Raw genomic sequence first — 13,408 nt, 5'->3', positions numbered from 1 at the left:
GGGGTTATCAGTTTATTTTGGTTTCCCATCCCGTCAGTCCTGGCCCCTTTGAAATTTGATTTGGTTTGGATTTCATTGAACACAAACTGCAACCCAGTCAAAAATGCCGGGCGTTAGCTGAATTCGTAACAAGTTTTGCATGGTTTTGAAATCACAGCTCAGCCCCTTGTTGCTCTGGCCCCGAATCAGCACGGTGCTTAAGCATCTGAGTAGGGAAAGTTAGGCATGTGCTTAAATTCATGCTGAATCAAGATTGATGCCCCGGGTTTGGGTTTGCCTGGAAGGCTGCAAACCTTACAAAGCTTTGGCTGAGTTTGTAATGAGACCTGGGATGTTTGGCTTGCTTTGGGGGTTTGTAATATATATTTTGCAAAGTTCTACTCTGAATTTTCTTGAGGCTGGAAACAAGAAGTCCCTGTGATGAGCCCAGTTAGCTAACTACCCTCACACACAGGCCACGGGCTGGGGCTGCCTGATTGTCTGCAATGCTCTTTTTGATTTGGGGTGAACATGTCATTGATTCATCTGTTGCTTCCCCAGCACAACTGCATCGGGTGCCATGTCCCCATTACAATCTCTGTCTCAGCTATTCTTGAATTTCAGCATCCGATATGTTTCCATTCTGTCTTGTCAGCCTTATTCCTGTGACACCCTGCATGGAGCTGAGCCATTTCTCACTCCAGGAGCTTCTCTTTTCATCTGGCTCTGATCTGATTGATTGCAAACCCCTCCTGGTCACTTGTAAAAAGCCCCAGTGAATTTGTTGGCCTTCACTCGGTTCCTGGTGAATTATAGTTCACACCACAAAACAACAGCTTTCTTCTTGCAGGTCCAGACAAGTAGCAATCTCAGCTACATAACAACGTGCAGCATGGAATAAAAACAATACCATAACGTTGCTTCACTGGATAATGGGTTTTGGTCACCAAGGGTGAAATTCACCCCTTTGCAAAGGGTAGCATGAAGCCTAGGCGCCACATACTTCTCACATAAGCTCTAGTTTGGGGAGCTAAGTGGTGAATAGGCCTTGTGTGGATGCTCTGCACAAGGGTGAATTTCATCCTAAAGGAACAGTTATTGTTGCACTTCCCTGCCATTAGGCTACCTGTAAGTGAGGGGTTGTGGAAACGGTTACCACATTCTACTGCTGTTCAGTGGCCCACCTGGAAGGAGTTGGTGACTGAAGTTTGTTTCTCAATGATAGGTGTTAACATCAGTTATCACCGCTTGCCTGGCAGTGCCAGTCTCCTCAGAGAGACCAAGAGTTCAATGTGCCATGGACCCCTGAAATCCTCTCCCAGCCCAAGAGTTGGTCCCTCCACAACAGGACTCAGGAAAGTTGTGGGGGATGGAGTCGGGATAAGATTATACGTCAGCTGCCTGTGCTGTTCCTGCCCTGAGGGCTCCAGCAATGTCAGTTTTATACCCTGCAGAGTTTTGCCAACACTAAATACATTTAGAAAAAAATGGTCTTGAAAAAGGAAAGACAGTTCCCAACAAGCACAGAGCAAGCAGACCCTCTGTACATCATCATGCTCAGTGTCATAGAGTGGGGATCGTGTCTCCCCGGGTTGCAGGGTTCAGAGTCTGTCTGTGAGGGAAAGGACTCTGCCCCAGCCATGGGAGAACTGCTGCTGGCTATACTGTGCTTACCAGGATTCTAGTCTAGCACTTAGGGTTTCAGTGAGATGCTCTCATGGGGAATCTAGTTCAATATTGAAATCCATTTTTATTCATAAATCAAAGCTTTACAAATAATATAGAAAAGCTTTTACCTGCTGGTACTTAATGAAAGTCCTAGGGCCCCATTTGTAAAGTGATCTCAATCCAGCTCCTGCAATTATGGCTGTATCTTTAATGCACGGCAAGCACCTGTTAAAAATGTTCATATCGCTCAAAACAAATAAAAGCCAGCGCTTGCACCCAAGGTTTTGCACTTGCAATCAGCCAGGAGCTCAGTTTTGTGGCTGCAGATGATGACATTTAGGTGTCAAACTCCCTGTTATGCAGCCTCAGGCAGTCTGATGTCTCTCTAGTCTTGCTTTTACATTTCAGTGGCAGAGCTTGTGAATTCAGCCTCCCTAAATGCCTAGCGCTGCAACTAGCCGAGTTGTCGATGAACAGCAGGTGTCACTGTTACCTTGGGAACAGACAGGCTGTCAGCCACTCAGTGACTTGGCTATTAACTAACTCCAATCCATTTTCCATAACCCTAAGCCATGCTGCTCCGATTTCCTTGCCTGTGGTATTCCAGAGACAGCAGCTGAGAAAAGGACTCATCTCTCAAAACAAGGGGGAAGGCTGAATTGACAGCTCTGTGAAATTAAATCTCTAGTCCTGCTCAATCTGCCTGACATCACGCCTGTTGCGGTGGTTGCTGAGCACATACAAAGATGACAGCAGTCCGGTGATAGCCTGATTTTTCTCTCCCTCTTTCCAGAAGCAGGTCTGATTTTGGGGAACACATTACTGCATGTTTCATACATATTGTATGTTACTTCCATGGGAAAAGCTAGCTCAGAGAGATGGAACATGAAATCTCTGTCTCAGAATTTCACTTTAGAGTTCAGGGGAGAGGAAATGTACCCTTGCTGTGTATGCCAGACTGGTGACCTTACATGGACATAGCCCCTTTCCTCCCAAAGCACTTTCCAAACCAAACACACTGCTACAAACGAGACATCAACCTCCGCTGAAATGCAGCTGATTCTGCCAAAATGCAGCGCCTGTTTAGCAGAGCCCACCAGCTCTATGCTGTCATGCTTCCTTCTTCTTCCTCTGTTGTCAAACACTCCTGACCCAGCCCTTTAATTTTAAAAGCACAAAGGAAGAGACGGTCCAGTCCTTTCATCATTTAAAACCATATTATACCAAGCGCTTGGAAATATGGCATAGGGAACAATCCTTTACTGGGTACAGTGGGAGGCACTTGATGGCTTAATACATCATTTCCATCTCTACCTTCTTTGATTCTATTAACCCAACACTAAAATTGGAAACACTATGCCTGCTAGATTCCACTCTTAACAAGCTGGACGTGGTTTGGGTTTGCTCTGATTACATTTCTCTTTTCACCCCTGGAGCTTAAAATAGCCAGAGATTTGTTTTCTTTAAGAATATAAGAAGGGCCATACTGGGTCTGACCAAAGGTCCATCTAGCCCAGAATCCCGTCTTCCAACAGTGGCCAATGCCAGGTGCCCCAGAGGGAATGAACAGAACAGGTAATCATCAAGTGATCCATCCCGTCGACCATTGCCAGCTTCTAGCAAACAGAGGCTAGGGACACCATCCCTGCCTATCCTGGCTAATAGCCATTGATGGACCTATCCTCCATGAACGTATCTAGTTCTTTATTGAACCCCGTTATAGTCTTGGCCTTTACAATGTCCACTGGTAAAGAGTTCCACAGGTTGACTGTGTGTTGTGTGAAGAAATACTTCCTTTCGTTTGTTTTAAACTTGCTGCCTATTAATTTCATTTGGTGCCCCCTACTTCTTGTGTTATGAGAAGGAGTAAATAACACTTCCTTATTTACTTTCTCCACACCAATCATGATTTTATAGACCTCTATGATATCCCCCATTAGTCATCTCTTTTCCAAGCTGAAAAGTCCCCGTTTTATTAATCTCTCCTCATATGGAAACTGTTCCATACCCCTAATAATTTTTGTTGCCCTTTTCTGAACCATTTCCAATTCCAATATATCTTTTTTGAGATGGGGTGACCACATCTGTATGCATATTCAAAATGTGGGCATACCATGAATTTATATAGAGGCAATATGGTATTTTCTGTCTCATTATCTATCCCTTTGCTATGATTCCCAACATTGGTGAGAGGGACGAGCTTTTGAGCTTACACAGAGGTGTCAAAGTTCTCACAGTGCTTTACTCAGGTTATCATCATTATCAGCACAGCAGACTTGGGGAAACTGAGGAATAGAAACATTAAAGGCCAAACCTTTTCAAGTGCTCACTAATTCTGGGGTCCCAGTTTGAGATATCTAGGGCCTGCTTCTCAGAAAGTGCTGAGCAGCCACTGAGACCCCTTTGGAAAATTTGGGTCCTCAGGCCTTCTCCTACTTCTGCTGCCTTCCAAATTGAATGCTTGGGGTCCTGAAATACATCCCGTTGTCTTTACTCTTTGCATACTCCAAGCTTAGAGCCTGATCCTGATTTCACTTAAACCAGCATAAAACTGGAGTCAATGGAGTTACTCTTGATTTACCCCATGTGTGTGAGAGGAAAACCAGTCCCTAGAGGGCGAAGAGTTTGAATTCACTTAGTTCTCCACTATCGGCTGGCACCCTGCGTGTGAACTGTAGGTTTTAGCTAGTCTGCCCTAAGCAAAGCAGGGCGTGGTTATTAGCCATCATCTAGGATTCCTGGAGAATTGAAGGGAAGATGCTGATACTTCCCTCAGTGATTTGGACTAGTTAGTCTATCAGCCTTTTTTTGCCTCTGGCCCCGATAAAAGATCCTGCCTTAGGAAAATGCCTTTGGCAACTGCAGGGAGAGAAAGAATTTTCCTTACATGCCAGAAGTCCCAGGGACTGCTGATCAATAGGACTTCCTCTGCCAAGGACTGGGGAGCATAAAGGGCCACAGGGACTAGTACATGATGAACTGTGACCTTCACCGTGTCCCATGCACGTGCTCAGGCACTCTCCATGGAAGGAGGGAGGTTATTGTCTTAATACAGCTGCAGCTCCAGTATGAATGGCTTTTCTCCCTCTGTCACATTCTTTATCCCAGGAAAGCAAGCTTGCCTTGCCTCAGGATGTTCCTTACTGCTTGGCAGCTGCTGAGTGAGTTGGGGGTGGGGGTGGCCTCAGCCTACAGATGGCTGCAATTAATCTCACCACCAGCATTACCTAGGAAGATAGGAACAGCCAGACTGGATCAGATCAATGATCCAGCTAGACACGGTTTCTGTCTCTGACAGTGGCCAGCACCGGATGTTTCATAGGCTTGATCTACATTACAGACTTATGTCAGTGTAACTATGTCACACAAAATCCACTCCCCTGAGCGACACAGTTATACTGTCCAAATTCCTTGTGAGGATTGCACTATGTCAATGGGAGGGCTTCTCCTATCGACATAGCTACTGCGTCCTGGGGAAGTGGAGTACCTGCACATCACAGTAGTGCTATACATGTAGACCAGCCCAGAGGAAGATGCAAGGAACCCTGCTGCAGGTTGTTATAGGATAGCCTGGACCTAGGGAAAGTTTCTTCTTAACCCCCAATAGCTAGAGATTGCAGAAAGGTTTATGACCCATCCAAACATCTTGTTGATTTTTTTTTGTATTTACTGTTATAATTCAGTACTTTTGCTATCCATGTAAAATTTCTGATCCCATTGTAATCCTGCTAATCTTTTGGTTTCAATGAGATCTGGTGGCAGTGAGTTCCACAGTCTAACTGTACATTGTTTATAAAAACATTTCATTTTTATCAATTGTGAATTTGCCACCTTTCAATTGCATTGAATGTCCCCCGCCACCCCCGCCATGTTCTTGTGCTGTGATATGGAGATAACAGAAGTTCCAAACCTCCCTTCTCTAGGCTGTTCATTATTTTAGATATTTGTACCATGTCCCCTCTTCTCCATCTCTTTGCTAAGGCAAACAATCCCAATCTTTCCCATCTCTCTTCACATGAGAGTTTAGTCAGGCCCCTGGTCATTTTAATCTCTGAACCCCTTCTAATCCTAAGGAAGAAAGAGACCCTTGAGCTCCCGAGCCCAGGAGACACCTAAAGGGGAGAGAGTGGGGTGCCTGTTCTGTTAAGGGTGACTAGAATCCTGTAAGAGAAGGAGGGTGGGAAACTTGCCAGTGACAATAGAACGCTGACTTCACCTGGGGCGTTTTGAAAAGCCTGTATGCCTGATCTAGCCACATGTACTCGGCACACACACATAGCTAAGAGCAATCCAAAAGCCCACGCTGGGTGCTTGCAGCGCGTTCCACATGCCCCCATGTTAGATGCTCTTGCTTTTGTGCATGTACTTTTCAAAACCTGGTTCAGGAGTTGGGCAAACCTGAAATTCCTTCGGAGGGAATCTAATCCGCTTGTTTGGCTTTGCCAGGATCCAATACCATTACCCACCTTACACCAGCTAGGTGTGTGCAAAGGTTGCTCTTGGGTTTTGCACAGGCACATAGGAATCTCATTGCATTATGCAGCCACTTGGTAGAATGGGCAGAAAAGTAGTAGTCCATTTGGTGGCTGTTATTAACAAATGCTCCCCCTCTCAGTGTTTCAGGTTAGCTTTTAGAATCAGATGTTTAGAATTTGCATAGCATTTTATCAGGTTTATTTTAGTTCCCAACCTGCTCCGATCATGTCTCTTTAGCTTCCCTGCTTCATGCTATCTTGGCAGAGACAGGCCTTTTCATTCTCCTCTCTCTCAGGGATCCTAGGAACCCTGGTTAGGAAAAAAACCCCACCCAAACCCTAGCACCAAATCAAATAAAATCCTGTCGGCCCTCTGCCCCTCCTCTCTGCATCTCTGAAGAACGAAAATGCCAATATCTCAAGTGCTGGCTTAGGAAAGCTTCAGCCTGCTATTAGCCTAAATGCTTTCCAAATTCTAATGAGCCCAGAATGGTGATATTTACAAATGTTTGAATCTCGGACCAGCTGTTTGTGTCTGTAAACACGAATAACATCAGCAAGCTGAGCTCTCTCAGGCTGTGTAGGAGGAATGTGGGTAAAGCTGCCTCAGTGCAGCGAATATGTGGCCTGAATAGAGAGAGGGATATGATATCCGAATGATTCTCAGCGGAATAGCAGGCCGGATTCCATTGAAATCAACTGGGCCAGATCCTTAGCGGGTGCAAATCAGGGCAGTTCCATTGAAGTCAGTGGAGCTAATCCATAGAGTGTATATATTTTTGTAAAATAGGGAAAAAGCTGTGGACAAAGCACATCTTGTTCCAGGAGTATTGCTGCCCGATGAGTCTTTCACTCTGAGAAGTGACATATCAGTGCTCTGTCAATTTAGCTTCCTTGCTAACTAATAAAATAACCACTTAGCACTCTTACAGATCACACTTTTCACCCCGAGATCTCAAAGCTCTTTGCAGAGGTGCGTAATCACTATTATCCCCCTCTTACAAAATGGGGAAACTGAGGCACGAACACGTGATGTGATGTACCTCAGCTCACACAGTGAAATGGTAGACAAAACAAATCCCTGTAACTTGCTTCATCCAACTGCTCTGACCTTGGACCTATCTACTCCTCCCCGGCGATCTGATCATTGTAATTCTTGGGGTGAAATGACCAACCTTAAAAAAGCTGCATCTGATTCATAGAATATCAGGGTTGGAAGAGACCTACACCTACTGTGTGTCTCCAGCAAGTGAAACGAGATCCCAGAAGCAGGGCCAGCTCTGGCTTTTTTGCCGCCTCCAGCGCGGCAGGGGAGGGCGCCGAGCCCGGCCACGGGCCCGCAATCCCCGACCGGCCAGAGCGCCAGGGGGAGGGTGGAGAGCCTGGCTGGGGCTCTCCGCTCTCCCCTGCGGCTAGAGCGCCGGGGGGAGGGCGGAGAGCCCCCGGAGACCAGAGTGCTGGGAGGAGGGCGGAGAGCCCGGCTGGGGCTCTCTGCTCTCCCCGGCGCCAGAGCGCCGGGAGGAGGGCGGAGAGCCCAGCTGCAGCTCTCCGCCCTCTCCCCAGCGGCCAGAGCACCGGGAGCAAGGCGGAGAGCCCGGCTGGGGTTCTCCGCTCTCCTTGGCGGCCAGAGCGCCGGGGGGAGGGCGGAGAGCCCCCAGTGGCCAGAGCGCCGGGAGGAGGGCGGAGAGCACGGTTGGGGCTCTCCGCTCTCCCCGGCTGCCAGAGCGCCGGGGGGAGGGCGGTGAGCCCGCCACGGCTCTCCGCTCTCCCTGACCGGCCGGAGCGCCGGGGGGGAGGGCGGCGAGCCCGGCCGGGGCCCCGCTCTCCTCAACCGGCCGGAGCGCCGGAGGGAGGGCGGCGACCCCGGCTGGGCTGCTCTCCCCAACCGTCCGGGGCCCTGCCGCGTTGCCCCCCTCCAGGCGCCGCCTCAAGCACATGCTTGGTGGGCTGGTGCCTGGAGCCGGCCCTGCCCAGAAGGCTCACAGCTTTGGGGTGTGGTTCCAGGAGAAGAGTGTGTTTTGGCTACTGCGGGGGCTCCAGAAATCATAGAATCATAGAAGATTAGGGTTGGAAGAGACCTCAGGAGGTCATATAGTCCAGCCCCCTGCTCAAAGCAGGACCAGTCCCCAACTAATTCATCCCACCCAGGGATTTGTCAAGCCTGACCTTAAAAACCGCTAAGGAAGGAGATTCCACCACCTCCCTAGGTAATCCATTCCAGTGTTTCACCACCCTCCTAGTGAAACAGTATTTCCTTATATCCAACCAAGAGAACTCAGTAGCCCATGTGCACAGAAATACAAGCCCTCGAGACCCCCCCACCCCACTCCGGTGCTAGGCTGTCTTCTTTGGGTCCACTGGAAACCAGATCAGATTTAACTTAGAGTCCTCATTTGCAAAGTCTTCCATGGGATTGGCCCAAATTCCGAGGGGCCTCATCACTCTGCATAATTATGGCTTTCCATAACAGTTGTGTTCTCCCACATCAGTGGAGTTGCCAGCCTTAAGAGTGAGGCCGGAGTGTGCGGGAGATGACTGTCTCAGACCTGGTCCATGCCTCCAGAGCTCTGTCTCAGACCACATCAGGATGAGTAGGAATCAAAGACAAACCCCATTTCTCTCATTACCATTCCCACAATACCACTACCTCCCCACCCCTGAAACCAATCAAAAACCCCATCCGTAATAAACAGTCAAGTCCCAGCTGACAGGAGAGGAATGAGAGAAGCCTCTCTTTGTGTGCACACATTACTTGGAGAGGAAGTCGGATGCCATGGTGATGAGGAGCCGTAAAGGAACCTCGATCGATAGCTCTGTCTCTGCTGTCATGTCCCTGTACTCCCCTCACTTACCTGCCCCACAGTGCCACCCATTCCTCCAATCTCTGTCCAACTTCCCTGACCTTGGAGCACGTCACTCCGCCTGCCAGCTCCCGCTCCCTGCAGTCTCCATCCTAGTTCTCGGCTTAGCTACAAGCCCCCCACAGTCATCCATCTAGGCGTTTATGTCCTTCACTGACCTATCTTCTATCGCTCACTTCACTTCTGTCTCCATCCCCCTCTGGCCCCATATCTAGTTACCCTACTCCTCATCTCTCCATGCCACCTCATAGGCACAGACATTTCCCTCAAGCTCTCACCTCACTCCTCTATTCCACCTGACCTCTGGGCTCTCCTACCTCCCTCCACCTCAGTCTGCTCGTGACACTCCTCTGCTCTTCCATACTCTGATGGCCTCACTCCTGGAGCTGGGCAGCCTGCTACTCCCCTCTCCTGGACACAGCTCCATTACTTTACGTGGTGCTTTCCAAACACCGACTGAGACATACTGCACCAGGTCTTCTTGTACCCTTCCCAGAACCCCCTGTGGCTGGTGCACGCATGTCCCTCTTTCTCTGGTGCTGCCCCATCTATCTGGACTCTTTCCCTCCATCCTTCTGTGGCACCAAGTCACAACCATCCTTTGAATACAGGTTGAAACAGGTGGGGAACTCTCCCTGCCTTGGCCGAGGAAGAGGGGAAGTTCTCCCTAGCCCTTGAGCAGCAGCTCAGGAGTAGGAGGAGCTGTGCTCCCCTCCCCCTCCCCAGAACTCCTTACTTTATCATCCTGGTGCAAATCTTTCTCTCCAGCGTGTGACAAGTTCTCACTCTGTATGGTAGGCTTGCACAGAATGGATAATAGATCGCCTCTTTCAGGGTCCCCAATAATCACTCTTGCTTGCGGATGCTGTTCAGGAATTGCAGAATGAGATAGGATATGGGATTGAAAGGCGTCTGGATGGCAGGCATACACTCCTGCTCAGGCGCCAGATGGTGGATGCAAAGTCAGGCCAGATGATGGCAGGCCACTAAGAAGGACTTGCGATGGAGCCAGCAAGGATCTGGAGTCTCCACTGACGTGCCAAGCAAGATGCTACGTGAGTGTAACCTGCCCATCAAAATATTCCTTTCAAACTGGAAAAGGAACAATAACCTCTGCTCTGGAGCCAAACCTGTAGAAAGCTAATATACTTCTGGGTTATAATCCTAACTCGGAGAAGGAGTCTGGTATAGTGGTTAGAGCAGGAGGCAGCTGGGAATCATGGCTCCTGTGTTCCAGCTCTGACTTGCTGTGAGAATTTGGGCAAGTCATTTATCCTTTCAGTTTAGTAACAATGACTTGTCTGAGGCTTAATAAACTGTTTACAAAGTGCTTTGAGATCTTAGACAAAAAGCCTGTGCAAGGAATAATTCTGCTGGCGAGACAGAAGCCCATATTAGCCTATTGTTCCCCAAAGAAAGCACTTTCTCTGTGCCCTTTCAGAGCATTTCACTGAGGGCCTTTTTTCCCCTTTTTTTCTTTAACATATAATATTCATTTCACAGCACTTAGTGCCCCTGTTACTGTAACAACTAAAAAAGGGACATTTTTAATCATCACATATTAATATTTCATGCTTCCACTAATTGCATTCTAGCAATGTGAGCATTACACGGCATATGCAGATTAAATCCAGCACCTTATCAGCCACATTGGCTTTGGTTCTTTCCACGGGGAGGGAGGGATACAGCTCTCCAGAAAGCCTCTACATTGTGCAGCATCTTATCAAGGTGTTCTATTTTTGATATGTTGAGTAAAAGGCCAAGGGGAGTCCTGGCTTGAAAAAGAGCAGGGATCTTGGTGATATGTCTGATTCATAGGTGTGGGAACTAAGGGTGCAGGGAGTGCTGCAGCACCCCCAGGTTTTATGCAGGGCTCTGCTGCTGGCCTCACGCCCACCCCCAGCTGTGGCCCCAGCCTCAGCCCTCTTACCCCTGTCTGGGTCCCCGCTTCCTGGAGACAAAGCCCTGCTGCCAGCCCCAGCTCTGTGGGGGGGGAACGGACAGGGGTAAGTGGGATGGCTTTCAGCACCCCCACTATTAAAAGTGTACCAGCTAGGGTTGCCAGTTTTGGTTGGATGAATTCCTGGAGATTTATTACATGACATAATCTTTAATTAAAGATTAATCTTTAATTCCTTGAGACTCCAGGACAATTCTGGAGGCTTGGCAACCCTAGTTCCAGCGCCACTGGTCTGATTAGAAAGGTGCATGCTGCCGAGACAGGCTCTATATGACTATTATAATGGTGACAACCATATTCATGGCATGTTACATTACCACAGCCGTTATACCAATCTACACCACAACGAAGGCTGCAACATGCTCGACTTGAGTTAAAAAAAAGGCAAAGAAAAAAAGAAAAGAAACAAAAGGGTGAAATGAACTTCCCGCCATAATATCTGTCAGTTACATAAGCATTCTTCATCTATAGAGCTCAGAGTGCTTCACAAAGGCAGACAAGTACCACTATCCCTCTATTTCAGGTGGGGAAACTGAGGCACAAAAGGGGGAAGTGAATTGTCCAACCTCACACAACAAATCTGTGGCAGAGCCCGGGACAGGACACGCATCTCTCAGCAGGATGCCCAGACCACAAGGCCTTGCCACCTCCCACGGACTGGAACATGCAAAGCATAGGTAGGCTTTGTGAAACCACCTTACAAACACCCCCATCTAGATCTTGCTCCCTTTCTAGTGTTTGAGGGGAGGAGGATAGGTCCACTGCCCCTCCACTGTCCCTGTGGTCCCTTCAGGTGTTATCTGACCCATCTGCCTCCCCTTAGGAGCTCCAGAGTCTCTCTTGCATCTTCAGGGCTCCCCTTCTGTCCTGGCCAAGGTTCTGACTTCTGTCTTTCCCAAGGGTGAGATGTGAAAGCAGCAAAAAGCAACGTGTGAGCAGCCAGGAAAGCACAGACGGGCCCCTGGAATCTTACCTTTCTAGCCATGTCTCAGTGGAGAGTATTCAGACACCGAAGAATTAAATGTGTCTTATAACTGGCTCCCTGACTGAGAAATGCACCTACGGAGACTGGAGGCAGTCAATAAAGCAGACACTGGAAGCATCTGCTTCCATGGCTTTGGCTCGACCAGGATTTAAAGGCATGACATCAGATCATGCCTTGATCTAACAAACACCTGCTCAATCTGTAATCAGAATAAAGTGTGTTGTACTGCTGCCCATGTTCACTGGTCGACATAAAGCCTGGGTGATCCTTGGCTCTAACTTGATCAGCTTAGCATGTTGTGCCTTGTTTTAGAGTTTGAGAAAGCAGCATTGCCCACCCCAAGTGTTACACATAATGAGTCAACCCCTCAAAATCATGAACTTGTCTTAAAAATCACAATTTTTTAAAAATGAAGAAATATTGGGTCTTCCCCCCCTCTCCCCGCCTTCTGGGTTCTGTGGTTCTAGGGGGTCACATTTTCCAGCTTTTCCCCACAATCATGAGGCTACAAACACCCTTTTCCAAAATGAAAATTTGAGATTCTCATAACCCAGGGGGCTGGGGCTTTAAGAGAAACACCAAAGATCTCAGGACTCTCAGTAAAATTGTGAGAGTCGAGAACACTGAAACACTGTTAGGTCAAGCTAGCTACCGTGTTCTAACATCACACCACTATATCCCAGTCAAAAAAAAAAATGTGTGTGTGTGTTCTATAAATACTGTAATCACTTTAAAATAGTACCTACCTGGGAGATCATTAATGTAGGGGAATATTTATTTTCCTTTGTAATTATATTGAATTAAAAGGAAGTTTATATTGGAAACATCTGCACCATATTAAGTCACTGGAGAGAAGATTTTTATTTTTTTTAAACTCCCTCCTGAAGAGCAGAATTTCTTTAATGCCTTTTTAAACATCTGTTTGCTCACATGCCATTTGATATGTGGTTTAACACTGACACAACCAGTGTGAAATACAAGAGTAGTGTCATTCATAATCGATTCAGGTAACACAAAGCCCAGTTCAGTACTCCGCTATACTTGTGTATATCAGTGGTAGCTCAGCTGAAGTCAGCGAGGTTACTGTGGATTTACACTAGTATAATGGAGAGCAGAACATGCCCCATGGAGAGGGGTGGGGGATGACTTTGGTTCTAATGCCAAGACTGGTTAAAGAAACATCAATATTCAGAGGAAAATCGCCACTGTCAACCATTTCTCTCGGTTGGGAAGTAGGTTTAGTCATTCCCCAAACTCCTGTTTCAGGAGGTAATGAGAAGAATTAACAATCTTGTCAGCCCTGGAGACTTTATCATGAATCTCACCTATTCGGCCTTTTTCTTAAAGCACCAGCTCTTGGAGTTATGTGATTAATGGAAACTTTCAGCTTTCATCTAAAAAAACCCCCCAAAATAAATTTCTAGCCCTTGTGGTTGCAGAGAAAGGCTTGAAGACGTGACTCTGAAAGGCTCAAAAGCCA

General features: G+C 47.7%; 1 protein-coding gene across 4 annotated transcripts in view; it reads right to left on the bottom strand.

The window, feature by feature from the left end:
* Positions 1 to 13,408, bottom strand: part of RALY (RALY heterogeneous nuclear ribonucleoprotein) — a 262,138-nt gene that overhangs the window by 37,765 nt on the left and 210,965 nt on the right. Inside the window, exon 1 of one of the 4 annotated variants that reach the window (XM_065565720.1) lies at positions 9,720 to 9,763. The exons of the other annotated variants lie outside the window; for them this stretch is intronic. The gene's annotated coding sequence lies outside the window, so the exon portion shown is untranslated. Of the gene's footprint in view, positions 1 to 9,719; positions 9,764 to 13,408 lie in introns of those variants that run through there. 4 annotated transcript variants of the gene reach the window in all.

The sequence above is a fragment of the Chrysemys picta genome, chromosome 13, assembly GCF_011386835.1.
Source record: "Chrysemys picta bellii isolate R12L10 chromosome 13, ASM1138683v2, whole genome shotgun sequence".
Taxonomy (NCBI): Eukaryota; Metazoa; Chordata; order Testudines; family Emydidae; genus Chrysemys; species Chrysemys picta.
Note: the sequence above shows the minus strand (reverse complement) of the source record. Positions and strands in the feature narration are given on the sequence as shown.